Genomic DNA, 15,770 nt, shown 5'->3' on the forward strand with positions numbered 1-15,770 from the left:
CGAAGTCACGTATATATTTATCACGTTAAAAAGTTTAAAGTAGCTAGTTAAGATTTTTAAGATACCGTAAAATGGGGTGAGTAGGGTCAAAACTGAAATTCAAACCTCGATAACATTTTATTTTTACATTTGAAAACTGAATGGTGTATATAATAAGTGTTACGTTTGTATTTTAGTTTTTATTTTATTTTGGGTAGTTCCATTTCATAAATTTGACGATAAAGAGGAAAACCCACCTCACCCCGTAGTGCCTCGTATTTGGGGTGAGAGGGGTTTTCATACAAAGGTGATTTTGGAAGATTGTTGGATCGATTTTTTTATTATGCGTATTACTATAGCTCCATTTTAAATTGGTGTTGAATGTAGTAATGTTTAGTTTTTATAGTTGCCCAATTTCACAGTAGATGTCGCTGTTCTGTCGGCTACTTCACGCTATTAAGATTTTTCCACAGCCACGTATATAGTCAATTTGATTTCGGAATAAATGAGTATTAAGTTGTCAAGAAAGTGTTTCATTACAAAAGGTAGGAAGTGCAGTGCAAGTGTAGTCAGTGAACATTGGTCCTTCGGAACAGGATAATCGTGAGTACAGTGACAGTGGAAATGTGAAGTGTCAAAGACTTAGTGAATTTTCGCGGTAACAAACACTTAGAATATTTCACGTGAAAAAAGACATAAGTAGTGCAATTTCGAGTGAATTTAGGACTTAGAAAAAAAACCGCTGAAAAAACATAATTTGCCTAAATTTGGACATAGTCGAATTTGTGAATTCTTGGACATAGCGTAATTTCGGTTGAAAAATGACTCTGAAAAATTGTGTTCAAAAATAAACATAGAATATAAATAGACTTTGAAATCTGTCACTCACTTAGCAAATTTTAAACAAAATGGCTAACATAGCATCACAAGAAGAACTTTTTAGTCAGATTAAAAGACTTCTCACCAATCACAAGAAAACTTCGTCAACGCGTTATACAGCAAGTTACTTGAAAATACGTATAGAGTCGCTTGAAGAATACTGGAATCAATTCCTTACTGAGCACCGAGAAATTTTAAAGTCTTCAGTAAGCGTAGATGAGAAAAAGGAACTGAAAGCGCTCTACAATGATGTCGAAGATTTCTATATGGAGTTCAAGACTAGTTTGTTAGAACTGACGGAATCTGTCACAATTCAAGAAGGTGCCTCACCTCAAGTGCCTCATGCATCACAACCTCAAGTTGTCACAAAGAGTAAACTCCCGCCGATAAACCTTCCTTCGTTTTCCGGTGATTACCAAGAATGGATGCACTTCAAGGATTTGTTTATCTCTATGGTACACAATGAGCCGGGTCTGAGTGACATACACAAGCATCATTATTTGAGGTCAAGCTTGAAGGGTGAAGCAGAACAAGTCGTCCGTCATTTCGAACTCACAGCTGCCAACTATGCAAAGGCTTGGAACGCCTTAGTCTGCCGCTACAGCAATGATAGAGTGATAGCGAATACCATACTGAATCGCCTGCTCAATCAGAAGAAACTCACGTACGAATGCTCTAAAGGCCTCAAGGATCTTCTTGATACTACAAACCAGTGTCTCAGTAGTCTAGCGAATTTGAAGATTGACACAACTACTTGGGATTCGATCATCGTGCATATTGTAGTATCCAAGTTAGATAGTGAAACTCACAAAGCTTGGGAGCAATCACTTGGTTCTTCTATAGAGTTATCCACTTATAAGAAGCTCACATCATACTTAGAGGGACGATTCAGAGCGATGGAAATGGTACAAGCGACACAGAAGAAAGATAAGAAAGAGACCACATTACAACAACCAGCTACTGCACCTAAAATAAAGAATGTGAGATCTTTCACCGCTGAAGTTGATACGGAATGCACATATTGTAAGAAAAGTCACTACATCTGCCACTGCACTGAATTTACACAACTCAACATAGATGAACGTAAAGAATTTGTAAAGAACAACAACTTATGCTTCAATTGCCTTGTCAAAGGACATTCCATACGGAATTGTAGACAAGCCACAACATGTAAAACCTGTAATCGCAAACACCATACGCTTTTGCACTACCAGAGTATAGCTGCGAATACAGTCACTATGGAGACACCCACAGAACCTGAAGACACACAAATTAAGGAACTCACAAGTCTGAAGGTTTCACAAAAAGGCAAGAAAGTGATATTGGCCACGGCACAGATATATTTGAAGGATAGCAGTGGTTCTCTTGTACAACTTAGAGCCCTTATTGACCAAGGCTCAGAAGGCACCTTCATTACGGAGTCTACAGTGCAACTACTGCGACTTAAGAAGACTTTCCAGCCAGCTAATATCACAGGTCTTGAAAATCAAACTTCACTGCCACGACACGTCGTTAACTTAGATATTTACTCACCGATAGACACTCACTATGTAATGCAAGTTGACGCTCACGTACTCTCGAAGATTAATAGTTGGTTACCTTCAAAGGAGTTTGACATCTCACAATGGCCTGCCCTGTCCCAATTGCAACTAGCAGACCCTCACATGCAATCGCCGGGACCTATTGATGTTCTACTGGGCGCCGAGGTCTATGCATTTATTTTGCTAGACGGACTTCACAAATATAACGATGACAAGCTTATAGCACAAAACTCGAAACTCGGATGGTTCGTCTCTGGAGCGTCGAAATCACGAAGTGATCTGCCACCTCACAATATCGTAGCATACCACGCACTTATCGAGGTAGATCAACTCCTACGCAAATTCTGGGAGACTGAAGAGTACAAGCCTCATGAGAAACCGATGACACATCTTGAGACACAATGTGAAGAGCACTATAAAGAAACTCACTCCAGACAAGAAGATGGTCGTTACGTCGTACGCTTACCATTTAGAGATGACCACGAAAAGAACTTAGGCGATTCTCGACAAATCGCACAACAGAGACTAATGCACATGGAGAAGAGATTCGCGAATAAGCCTAAATTTCAGAAAGATTATGCAGACTTCATAGATCAATATCAGAAGCTGAATCACTTAGAAGATGTAGACCCACAACACAAGCCAACTCACAAAGTCTACCATCTCCCTCGCCACGCTGTGATAAGAGAATCCAGCAGCACAACAAAGCTTCGTGTGGTCTTTGATGGCACTGCACAGCCGTCAAATGGCTTATCTCTGAACGACGAATTACTCATCGGACCATCACTATTGCGAGACTTACGAGATCTCATTATTCGTTGGCGTACTCACAAGATATGTCTGCTTGCTGACGTAAAGCAAATGTATCGCCAAATACTCGTCGCTAAAGAAGATGTTGACTATCAGCGCATACTGTGGCGCGCATCTCCACAAGATGAAATCGTCGAGAAACGTTTGTTAACTGTGACATATGGTACGTCATGTGCTCCGTTCCTCGCTATTCGCACTCTGAAGCAGCTTGCACAAGATGAAAAAGAGGGATTCCCAGACTTAGTTGAAGTCATAAGTAATGACTTTTATATGGATGACTTACTCACAGGTGCGAATGACGTGGAACAAGCTACTAAGTTACAGAGTCGTATCACACAAGCTATGGCTAATGGTAAATTTGAAATGCACAAATGGGCATCCAACAGTCCTGACGTCTTGAAGAATATACCTAGCGCACAAAAAACAAATCAACCAAGTGTCGAGATCAAGCTTGATGATACCATCAAAGCTTTAGGTATCAAATGGAACTCACATCACGATGTCTTCGAACTTAAGGTAGATATTTTAGAACCCACAGAACGCTTCACCAAAACGTCAGTACTGTCGGACATTGCGAAATCATATGACCCTTTAGGTTTTTTAGGGCCAGTGATTATCACTGCAAAAATGTTTTTGCAAAAACTTTGGTTGAGTGGTATTGGTTGGACTGATGAACTTCCTCTCGAACTTGCCACAGAGTGGTCAAGCTACAGAGACCAGCTCTGTCACATGCCGACCTTGTATTTAGATGGTTGGGTTCACACACAATGCGACGGCAAGGAAAGAGTGGAAATTCACGGGTTCAGTGATGCCTCTTGTTTAGCTTACGCTGCTGTTGTTTATTTACGAGTTATCACGCCCCACGGAATCCACGTGTCACTAGTCATTGCCAAAACAAAAGTGGCACCTGTAAAACAAGTTTCCGTTCCACGATTGGAACTGTGTGGCGCGGTACTGCTCTCGAAGTTACTCAAAGATGTTCAGCACACTCTTCGTTTGCCTGAGGAATCTGTCTTTGCGTGGACAGATTCAATGATTGTTTTAGCGTGGCTTCGAAGAAACCCTAGCACTTGGAAAACGTACGTAGCTAATAGAGTCACTGAGATTGTTAATAATGTAAGTAGTGGCCGGTGGCACCACATTAAATCGGCAAAAAACCCTGCAGACGTTGCGTCGCGTGGCATTCGTCCCGATCTGTTTAAATACTGCGAGTTGTGGTGGCGCGGACCAACTTTACTTCACCAAACGAATGATTTTGATAGATGTCGCTCGCTCTCTCTCGACATACCAACAACACAACTAGAAGCCAAAGAAAATTCGAAAGGAAATGATAGTAAGATAGTAGCACTTAAAGCTGGTGTATCGAATGAGAGTGATGATCGACTTACCTATTTGGCTAGATACTCTACTCTGACAAAATTGATTCGCGTTACAGCGTACATATTGCGATTTGTAAAGCTGTGTAAAGCACACATTGATGCAAAACTTAATCAGACAGTTCCTGAGACTTTTCCTCAGCATCTTACAGTTACCGAATTGAGATATGCCACAAAGGTTTGCATTCGACTCTCTCAGGAGTTTTGGTTTCAGGAAGAGTTACAAATGCTGAGAAAAGGCCAAAGGCTTCCGAAATCTGATGTTTTGACCCCACTTACCCCGTTTATAGATGAAAATGGCATTATTCGAGTTACAGGACGTATACGTAATGCAAATGTACACTTTGACACAAAATCACCTGTCGTTTTAACCTCGAAATGTCATTTAGCTGGTTTGATTGTGAATGATGCTCATATTCATTGTTTGCACGGAGGTCCTCAACTGACTCTGAATGGAATTCGTTGCAAATATTGGATAATCGGTGCTAAGAATTTAGTTAGGAAAGTTGTTCATAAATGCATCCCTTGTTTCAAACAGTCTGCAACACCGATCAATCAATTGATGGGTCAGTTACCTGCTTGTCGTGTAACGCCAGATAAGCCCTTCCGTAAAAGTGGAGTGGATTTCGCTGGTCCAGTCCAGTTAAAATTGTACCCTGGTAGATGTCAACGCACTTGTAAAGCCTATATTGCTTTGTTTGTGTGCACCGTGACCAAGGCCATTCATCTAGAACTTGTGAGTGACTTGTCCACGGCTGCTTTTATTGTCGCTTTTCGTCGTTTCACTTCTAGACGCGGTCATTGTAGTGATCTGTGGAGCGACTGTGGTACCAACTTCGTTGGAGCCTCTAAAGAGCTTGACACTATGTTTAGGAATAGGAACTCAGAAGTAGTTGGAGAAATATCTGAGATTTTGGCAAATGACCAAACTACATGGCACTTTATTCCTCCTGGCTCACCACATTTTGGTGGACTCTGGGAAGCCGGTGTGAAATCGATCAAGTCTCACCTTAAGCGTGTAATCGGACAGACTCTTCTCACGTTCGAAGAGTATTCCACACTTTTGACTCAAGTGGAGTCTTGTGTAAATTCTCGACCGTTAACTCCCATCAGTAACTCGGTTGATGATGCTTCTCCAATTACACCGGGACATTTTCTTATAGGCGAAGCTCCTATCACTGTTCCGGAAGAAAGTCTCACAACTGTGCCAGTATCCCGTTTGGATCGTTGGCAATTGCTCCAAAGGATGTTGCAATCGCTTTGGACTCGTTGGAGTTCTGAGTATTTAACAACATTACAAAACCGGTATAAATGGACCGCTACTAATCCTGATCCTGATATTGGAACAGTAGTTTTGGTCAAGGATGAAAGACTCCCTCCCGGAAAGTGGTTGTTAGGTCGTATAATAGATAAGCATCCTGGTAGAGATGGTTTAACACGAGTGGTTACGTTGAAAGTAAAGAATGGTACTTTGCGTAGACCTATTGCTAAAATTTGCTCTCTACCTCTGGATTCTTAACTATCTGTTAAGAAGTTTAATGTGTTTTTTGTTTTGAGGAATAGCTCTATTTGAGTTTCACTGTGTAATTTAACCTTTTACTATTGATTCGTGTAGATTTTCACTTCACTATTCTTGTTTTGTTTTGTTTACATGGATCTTTATGAAGGACTAGTCGTCCTTGGGGGCCGATAATGTTGAATGTAGTAATGTTTAGTTTTTATAGTTGCCCAATTTCACAGTAGATGTCGCTGTTCTGTCGGCTACTTCACGCTATTAAGATTTTTCCACAGCCACGTATATAGTCAATTTGGTTTCGGAATAAATGAGTATTAAGTTGTCAAGAAAGTGTTTCATTACAAAAGGTAGGAAGTGCAGTGCAAGTGTAGTCAGTGAACAATTGGAATACATTATTTTTGTAGCAGTAGCCTTAAAATCCCTTCTCACCCCCCTCTCAAACCTCCTCTCCCCATTCATAACCCACCTCTCCCCGGGAAACCTTCTCACCCCGTTTTACGGTACTAGTAAAAAAAGTTGAATGTTCTTTACAAAGGATTTTTACAAGCTTTTTTTTATTTATCTTGCAATGTATGTATGTTTGTACAGGTCAAATCTTGTAAGTTAAATTTGACCCTTTTTTAATTTTCCAATGAAGCTGAAATTTCACATACAATATTATTATGACATGGAGCTGATCTGAAGATCTGAAGGTATGTCATAGGAACCTGTGATAAAACATTGCAACGTAATTGTGTTTGTTAGAAAGATCTCGATGAGCATAGTTGTCTGTTGAAAGAAAAATCTGTCAGCGATAAAAACTCGTATCAACATTGAAATTTTGACAAAATGATCATGTGTGCCTACCTTTCATACTTACAATAACATTCTAATATTGGTTTTATGTCAGTGCACATTCGAATTAGCCTGAATGATTCTGCAATTCTATCCGCTACCTCCCATGCCTGGCCCACAGCCACAAACTTTCGCGGTGTATTCATCCCAGTTTACTACCAACTTTTAACTGGCCAGATGCGGCTCAGCCTCAGTTCTCGGGTATGAATCTGATTTGTTTTTAAATTAATACGACGTATTTTTGCTTGAGTGTGCCTTCTGCATCGCTGCGCTGTGTGTTGGACATGGGGAATATCGATGTTTTAAATCACAGCTGAATTTGTTATTGATATATTTTATGACATTTATCGATCTAACTCAACAATACCTACTTCGAAAATCCAATAAGGCTTTCGTTCGAACGCCGTATTGGTAATGATGACGCCTCGTGACTATTTTCTTTGTTATTTGCTCATTATTATTGTTTGTAGGCGCTAGTTTTTATGAAAGCGACTTTTTGATTTGTTTCTACTTTAAGTTTAAATTCAAATTGAATTTGTGTTAATCTTGGGTCCGCACGAGATGCACTGCGACGTGTCAAGTTCATAATATCAATAAAAATATAAACTAAGATTTCAAACTCCGAATAGACCTCCTCTCTATTAGATTCTGGTAATAATATTGCATTTTACGCTCGGAAACTAATGGAAAACTGTCTCAGAGCTGTGATAAAGATTGTTGCTACGGAGGAAGTTATTACATAAAACGTGTCGATATAAGATGCAAAGCTGAAGTGTTTAGATGCACTTTGTTGGAGTTAATGATCGTTTGAAAGAGATAGCTTTTTGATAAAACTGCTTGTGTTGTCGGGACTGTTGTACTGCGTAGTTTTTACTTCAACTCTTGCAGTGTATTCATAATTGTATCTTTAGTTTTTGGCACCTTATGAATTCCTTTTGCTTATCCGTTTAAGGGCATATTCAGTATCGTATGGAGGGTTGGCCGACTTAGACGACCTGCGCTATAGAAAATTTGTTTTTTTCAGAAAATCAGAACACTATACCGAATATGCCCTTAAACAGATACCTACACCTTGTAGGTACGGCACATAAAGGCAGACGCTAGCACTTTAACTAGAATACAAAAAAAAAGTTTATTATCTTTTATTTCATTGTGGTGTTTAATAAAAAGTACTTGTATTTATTCTAGTGAGGGGGCACCGAAACACCGCAACCCAATTATTTGCGTAAATAAACCTAAATTGGGTCAGCGATGCCTCCAACTCCAGGGAGTAAAGCTCCCTAAAGAACTTTCAGCTAATCCGTTAACGACGTAGACGGCATAATATTATAAACACCGCACTTCCCTACTTGCCACAGACCATGGATTAAATAGATGTATTAAGCAATGTGCAAGATGCAGAATATTCTCAAAATTTCCGAAAATTCTGGAAACTTTCATGAGAAATTAAATTTTTACTTAAATAACAATTACTCATTAATTAATTCACTACCGCATGCATGTGTAATTATTCCTTTCATGTTGTGTAGTTTATTTGATAGTGCAGGCGTGCATAGGCCACTGATATCGCTTACCGTCCCACCCTTCCTTATATACTATTACCATAAGGCAGGCCGTATGCTTATTAGCCACAGACGTGATATAAAAAAACTGTCCGATAAAGTAATGTATCCGATGCTCGCTAGGGTGGCGATACAGTTCATTCCCAAAATTGTTTGAATTTGTATAATTTATTATACATATAGTGCAATGAGATTTTTTAACTGTAAATATTTAGTAACAATTAACATTCATTAGTTAAAACGCTTGGGATGAAAGCTGCGTATAAGCATTTCCAAAGTCTATTTCAATGTATGGTCTGTGTTACCGACGTCGATTTGAGGGATCTTGTTAATGTCAAAAATGAGAGCCAAACTTAATTTTGATATTATAGGGAAGTTAGAAGATTAAGCCAGTTAATATCGTTATTGTAACATGTTTATGCTATTTACTAGAGGAGTGTGATTGAATTACTGCCTGATTTGAACTTTAAATCATAAATCATATATTTATTTGTAAACATAGGTTTTTACAGATATAATTGTACACTTAAAAAGAGTATCACTATGTTTAGCCATTAGGCATACAAATATTTTCCAGATGGTGCATGCATATTTACAAACTTAATCTATAAAAATTAAATTAAATTTAGTAATTTACATTCCTACATATACCTATATAATTAATATTCTGTATCAGACAAATATTCTCCGATCGAGTAGTATGCTTTCCTAACTAAAAATTTAAACAGACTCTTTTTGAAAATATGTCATCTAATTTAGTGATATCATCTGGCAGTTTGTTATAGAGTTTAGGGGCCATGCCGAAAATACTTTTGGCCATAAAAGCCGTTTTTATTGATTTTATATAAATTTTGTTGCAACGACGTGCACTATTGGTAACAGAAAATTGGATAATATTATTTTTAACATATACCGCTACTTAAGATACGTCAATTAATAGATCTAGAAACGATATGGATTAGATGTGTCAGTGTCAAAAGTGACGTTTTTGTTTGAAGAAACGTCACATTTGACACTGACATATCTAATCCATATCGTTTCTATATCTATTAACTGACGTATCTTAAAGTTGGAATCCGGCCGTAAGTTACTTAATATTGTGGTATTTTCGTTAACATCTGTTACGGTTTTGATTTTATTTCAATACAACCTTGAACTCGCGCTGATTGGTGCATACAGAATGAAGTTTAGTGAAAGTTATGCGTGAGTTGCGCGCGCGCCTATCACCAAGACGATTATAAAGTAGGTATCAAACCTACGTATACAAACCGGCCAAGTGCGAGTCGGACTCGCGCGCGAAGGGTTCCGTACCATTATCAAAAAGTCACGTTTGTTGTATGGGAGCCCCACTTAAATATTTATTTTATTCTGTTTTTACACAGAAATACATCATCTGTGAAAATTTAAACTGTCTAGCTACCACGGTTCATGAGATACAGCCTGGTGACAGACAGACAGACGGACGGAGAGTGGAGTCTTAGTAATAGGGTCCCGATTTTACCCCAAAGAGTAAGGTACGGAACCCTAAAAACCAATGAAAAACGATAACATATTGTTAAATATGGCACATCTCGTTTTTGGGGTAAAGATCCTGTTTATTTATTCTAATGGTCGAAGAGCTAGCTACGGAAATAGGTTTGCAATTTATAGAGCAACAAAATCCCTCTAGTTAGTGTGCCATACTATCATTATTAATTAATCCGGGCGCCTGGCAGCTGTTCAGCGGTGGGTGGGACAGTAGTTGGGTAACAAAGGGGTTGTAAAAACAATTGAAAGTGCAATTTATAGAAGGGACCGCAAACGGGACCTTATAGTAATATAAGGTCCTGTTTTCAGCCTTTGGGTAACAATAATATTTGACCCAGTAAATGAGATGACTTTGCACTTTTTCGCGCATCTTGGACGTCACCTGGCACTACTTTTCCCCCAATTAAAACGCCTGGCAATGTTATATTCGAATTACACACACTTTAATTCACTACCGCATGCATAATTAGCTATTATATCACACCAAACTCAGAGCTCTATAAATTGTACACTGTTAAATTTATTTGACACCTCTCACTCCCACCGCTGAACAGCTGCCAGGCGCCCGAATTAGTTGATAATGATAGTATGGCACACTAACTAGAAGGATTTTGTTGCTCTATAAATTGCAAACCTATTGCTGTAGCTAGCTCTCCGTCTATAATGCTAGGCCATCACGATGCCAATCTAATGTCATATGTATCTTGACAAAAAGTTTTTGATTCAAACTTATTTGATATTCGATTTAAATTGTCTGTTTTTATTTGGATATTTCTCATTCAATTAGTTATGATTCGATTCCATCCACTCTGTTTAATCCAGTCATAACCTATGTCTATGCAATTGCACCGATTAAATCCGCGATTGAAAAGGATGGAAAATGGAAAGCTAATCAAATGTATTCCTGACAACCAAAACTGACAACATAATTGAAATTTTATACCGGGTGGCTCCTGTAACATTAGCAAATAATTAAAACATAAAAGATAAAACATGTGTTCAAAAACTTAAAAATTATGAAGTAAAGATTTTCTCATTTTCATACAAATTTTGGTCAGATTGAGGACTATGTATGTATATATGTATAAACTCTTTATTGTACAAAACACAAATACACTACACACAACAAGTACACCACAGTTTAATTATTTGCTCCGGTTACAGGCCACAGGCGTCTATAGGCTACAGCAACCGCTTACCACCCGGCAGGTCTTATGCCAGCATGCCACTGACATAATATTGTCGGAGGCGGAGGTTGACAACCTTTGTGTTATTGTTGGAACTCTGTATCGCCGCGTTGATTATCATTATCACTCACAACTGCACAAGTGATTACCATAATGTAACGCTGCCGCTGTGTTGTGGTTGCAGTTAATTAGTTGTATTCATCAAAGCTTACACACTTCCATGTCTGTCATCAAACTAAATAACAATTACAATTTTATTACGAGCTACGAGTTGCTCGTAATAAAATTGTAATCTTGTCTTGTTCTAATTGTTATTGCAATTGTACCTATTGTTTATAATTTCTAATTCAAAATTGAAAATTGTGCTTGTTATTTTCCAAATTCTAAAATATGCTTGTTATATATTTTTAATCGTGCTTGTGGAATATCTTATTTACTGAATGTTACTGTTAAATCCAACTTCTAAAAATAAAAATATATTTTACCTTATTGTATTATTATGTGCTGTATGTGTACCAAAAAATAAATTAAAATTAAAACTTAAATTTACTCTGTAAGTATAGTGCCGTGTTCCTGCTGTGTGTGCTGCCTACGAAGCAGTGGCGCCCGGGTTCGAATCCCGTTGAGGGTATTTATTTATTTGCGTGTTTATCATGAATATTTTTTTCTGAGTATAGATAACTCAGGAAAAAATATTCGTATGCAAGAGTGATAGAGAGGCTGATACCGAACTTTCGATTTTCTTGTTTCGCGGTAGGCCCTGTGATCGTGCTAGTGACGCCCTCTACGCAGAGTTCCGCGTGGAGTATTCGACCTATTCGCTCGTATCGCTCGCGTCAATACATGTAACAAGTATCATTTTGAAGTCAAAGTACACGTTCCAATTGGCCTGGAAACTCCAAAATCTAACGTCGATTACCGTTTGACATTTCAATTTACAAAACCTTCCCCTAATCTCTGTTTAATTGAGGACCAGAGTCAAGGATACTCGAAGATAAATTATTATCTGAGAACAAGAAGATTGCTTTGGAAACTCTCCTTGTTTTCGATTAAATTACGTCGAGTTTGTACGTGGAAGTTTTTCTGCAGGAAATCATACCGAATGTTCCTCCCTATTAGTTTTATTGAAATTGTTAGTGAGAGAAATGTTCTGGAATGTAGGAGGATTTGTGGATTGAAATGATTTTGCATTCTCTGAGTTTAATACTTTTTTATGGACTAATTATTACGGTTTATTGGCGGTGCTGTTTCTCGAGTGGAAAAACATGGCGAAATGTAGAAGTTCGTTGAATAAATACTTATATAAATATATTGCATAGTAAAAGAAGTATTGAAAAAATATCGATAAAATACCATGGAATTTTTCATTAAATACTTAAGATAAAATTCTTCAAGATATTTTGAGCTATATTTTATTGAAAATATGAATGTTAACAATTTGTTTATACATAGTTCAGGTTAGAAATATTAGCATTATGTTTGAAATTGTTTAAATTAACGTTAACAATTAACACATACTCGTAATACTAAATGCTTTGCTTCTGTGATAAATTTTATTCCTTAATAAATAATAAATGTTAATAATTTCCTAAATGTAAGTTCTTTTAAAGTTAAAAGTTAAAAGTAAGTTCAAAGACAACCTAAATAAATATAATAATTATAATCCATGTTTTTGTAAAACTGAGCAAAAGAATTATTTATCTTCCAAGATAAAATGTAGGTACACAAAATGCTAGCTAAGGTAAAAAGAAAAACCGGCCAAGTGCGAGTCGTGCTCGCGTTCCAAGGGTTCCGTACATTACACAATTTTTAACGATGTATTTTTTATGTGAAACGCAACTGAAATGTCTTTAAAAACCACGTAGGTTTTTAAAGACATTAAAAATTAAGTAATTAAATCCGACTCACGCTTGACTGCAAATTTCTAATAGGTTTTCCTGTTATATATAGGTAAAGTAAAGAACTATATTGTATTATTTTCAAAATTTTCTCAAATTTATTTTATCTTAATTATTTACTGGAAATGGAATGCTGCCGTATTCGAACTTCAAGATATTTACAAGAGACGACACGTACGTCGTACTTGATACGTTATAGTTTAGATATCAACTAGTTCTCTTTTGCAGCGCAATTCGGGCAACCAATGGGCCCGATTCGGATTTTGAAATAGACATCTATTAGACATCTTTTAGACATCACCAAGATACGATAACGATATGTTTAAGATCAAACCTGTCAAATTTGACATTTGCGCGATTCTGGAGATACTGTTGAACGATTTCCACAAGATATGACTTAGAGATCCAATTCACATCTAATAGATATCTTACTCTATCTAACGTAAAAGTGACATTGGTTGCCCGAATTGCGCTGCAAAAGAGAACTAGTTGATATCTAAACTATAACGTATCTAGAATGGATCTAGTACGTGTCGTCTCTTGTGAATATCTTGAAGTTCAAATACGGCAGCTTTTAGACATCACCAAGTGCGTTTCGATACTATTCAAAATATTATTAGTGTCTTTCATTATTTATTTAATATAATAGATAGATAGATAGAGGAGATTTAAACTAATTCAGAATACGACGATATCATGCTACTTTTATTTAACTAAACGCAACCATTTTTATCAATCTGTCAAATATTAGCAAGTAACGCCAACCTTAAATAAACCTTACTTCATTAAAAGAAGATTTGAAATGAATCTGTTCACTCTCCATAGAAGTAACAATGAACTTCCGAATAAGATCAAAATATAACTTTTTATTGAACGCGGATACGATTTCAGTTTCATTTACATGTCAGACTTTGTCTATTTTCTTTTAAAAAGTCAAAACACTTTTACAGAATAGTGTGAGTAGTATACGCTTTTGTATATAAAAGTTTTTCTTGTCATGTTCAAGTTTTTATTGCAGTATTTCTCAAAATTCCCGTTATATTTCGTGATTCTGTTTTTATCATCATGATCTAGTAATTATAACGATTAATTTCCTATATATATTACATGTATACGTTCAATTTGCGAGTGGGCCCAAACGCCTAAGAGAATCGACGATCTCCTTTCAACTAAATTGGTTCAGTAGTTCTGAGAAAATAGGCTGTGACAGACAGACGGACAGACGACAGACAGACGCACGAGTGATCCTATAGGCCCCGTGCATGAACTATAGATGGCAGCATAAGAGCCGTCAGAATTTTGACGCGAGGCGTAAATGTGTCGTTTATGCTTCCGATGTAGCCCACAAGATGGCAGAACCTACTATGCACAAGGAAACGTACCGACGAGAACGGTAGATAGTAGCACTTGTTTTGGCAATGTACATGAGCACATATGTTTCCGATTATGGCAGACCCTCCAACGCGCACGGTCCCTATAAGGGTTCCGGTTTTTCCTTTTGAGGTACCTACGGAACCCTATAAACCTTACTTGTAAACGAAAACCTTTAATCCATAATGCCCACGCATTAGTCAACGATTCGGAATGATCAAAGCGTCCCGAGGCCACAAATAGTTCCAATAAATGAGGTACAACTTGCCGGCAAAAACTCCCTTCAAAAGAGTTTTACTTTGATGTAGGCCGAATTCAGATTACGTTCGGTGAAAGTTTCGGTGTTGGAAAAGTAATTTTATTTATGGTCGACTAAGGTGTGGGCGACTTTCTTTAAAATTGTAAACTAAATTAATTCCATATTGAATTTTTGTATGTATTTATTTTATATGGTAGTTTTTATCTAATTTCTACAGCCTCATCTATCCACAAATGAGTGCATTTAAATGTAACATGCCATTTTATTTCAATTTGTACACAACATTTTTTCAAATTTGATATACATACGTATTTATTACATTTCCACTCAGAATTACGAGCTCTATTGATTTAATAGAAAAAAGAATAGCGTCCCAAAATTTTCATTAATATATTTTACGATTTCTTCCAATAGGTAGTACCTAATAGGCACCTACGTTACCGTCATACCAATTTTGTGAAAAATTGTAACGTAATGGAAATTAAAATGTTGGGACACATTTTTCCCCAATGACGATCGAAAGAGCTTGTGGTTCTATGTAATAAAATATCCAAAAAAAAAGTGAAGTAAAATGGCATGTAAAATATACTAAACAGTACTAGAGGAGCTTTTACGGAACTTATGTACCTACGATATACAGTGTGGAAAGGTAAGTCGGGCCCTGGAGGGAAACTACCTTAAATGCTTAAGCTGGCTCATTTTACTTAAAGGAGACATTCCTTTATTTTTAAAAAGAAACAAAACTTAATTCAAAGATTTTTCTTTTTTTATTCAATTTGGCTTGTCTACAAAAATCTTGAGTATCTAAATATTCGATTTTATGGATATTTTGTACGACAGATGAGTGTAAGACCTAATGTTTCTTGGAGAAATGTTATCGTTAACATTAACTGTATCGACTACTAAATTATTAAATAAAGATGCGAGTGTTTATTTTTTGGAATTTTTAGTTGGTTCGAGTCCCGGGCGAGGCAAGCAAGTTTTAGAAAATCTAGGAATGCAGTTTTGTTCCTTTTTTAAAATAAAGGAAT

The sequence above is a fragment of the Cydia splendana genome, chromosome 17 (genome assembly GCF_910591565.1).
Source record: "Cydia splendana chromosome 17, ilCydSple1.2, whole genome shotgun sequence".
Lineage (NCBI taxonomy): Eukaryota > Metazoa > Arthropoda > Insecta > Lepidoptera > Tortricidae > Cydia > Cydia splendana.